Below are 1,025 nucleotides of genomic sequence, written 5' to 3'. Positions count from 1 at the left end.
ATATATATATATATATATATAAATATATGACGGGCTTCTGTCAGTTTCTGTCTACTAAATCCACTCACAAGGCTTTAGTCGAACCGAGGCTGTTGTAGAAAACACTTGCCCAATGGGCCATGCAGTAGGACGGAACCCGGAACTATGTGGCTGGTAAGAGGGCAACTTACCACCCAAACACTCCTGCGCCTGATTAAGTGAAAAATACAACAGGATCCACGAGTAACACGTGATAAGTATTTGAAGTCTGCTGTTTCCGAACATGTTTTGTTACGGTAATCTACGTGACAATGTTTCAAACTTCACTGAACTCATACCTATGTTTTATTAATAACTTCAGTTGCTCTACTGTTGATAAAGATGTTAACTAACACAAAGAGTGCTTAGAGAGAAAATTAATTTGCATATAATTAATTAAAGAAAATGTGTAATAAATTTTGTTGCATCTTGTGAGGGTCATTATGCCAATGACAAGCACACGCACTGGTTTCATTTCATTTCCTTATTACTAGCCAATTCGTTTACATTTAACTAATCAACTAATCGATTTTTTGAGTAATTGTTCAATCAATCAGTGTTTGACAAAGATCTTTCGCCTCTAGGCTCTTTTCCTGTTTTCATTTTTGTCCAACCTAACGTATGAAACACACGCACGCTCGTACACACACTTTTGTATAGGCGTGGCTGTATATAGGTGGTAAGAGGCTTGCTTCTCAACCATATGCGTCCGGGTTCAGTCCCACTGCATGGCACCTTGAGCAAGTGTCTTCAGCTATAGCCTCGGGTCGACTAAGCCCTGTCGGAGGATTTGATGGAAACTGAACGAAGCCCGTCGTATACATATTTGTGTGGGTGTAGGTGCATCAGTGCGCGTGCGAGTGTATGTCTGTGTCTATGTTTGTCATCCACTACCGGTTAAGAAACGGGGTTGGCGTGTTTGCATCCCCGTTACGATGCAGGTTGGCAAAAGAGAATGATAGAATAAGTAGCAGGCTTTAACGTGCCCCAGCATGGCCGCAGCTTAA

Source organism: Octopus bimaculoides, chromosome 6 (genome assembly GCF_001194135.2).
Source record: "Octopus bimaculoides isolate UCB-OBI-ISO-001 chromosome 6, ASM119413v2, whole genome shotgun sequence".
Taxonomy (NCBI): Eukaryota; Metazoa; Mollusca; class Cephalopoda; order Octopoda; family Octopodidae; genus Octopus; species Octopus bimaculoides.
The sequence above is the reverse complement of the archived record's forward strand: the minus strand, read 5'-3'. Positions refer to the sequence as shown.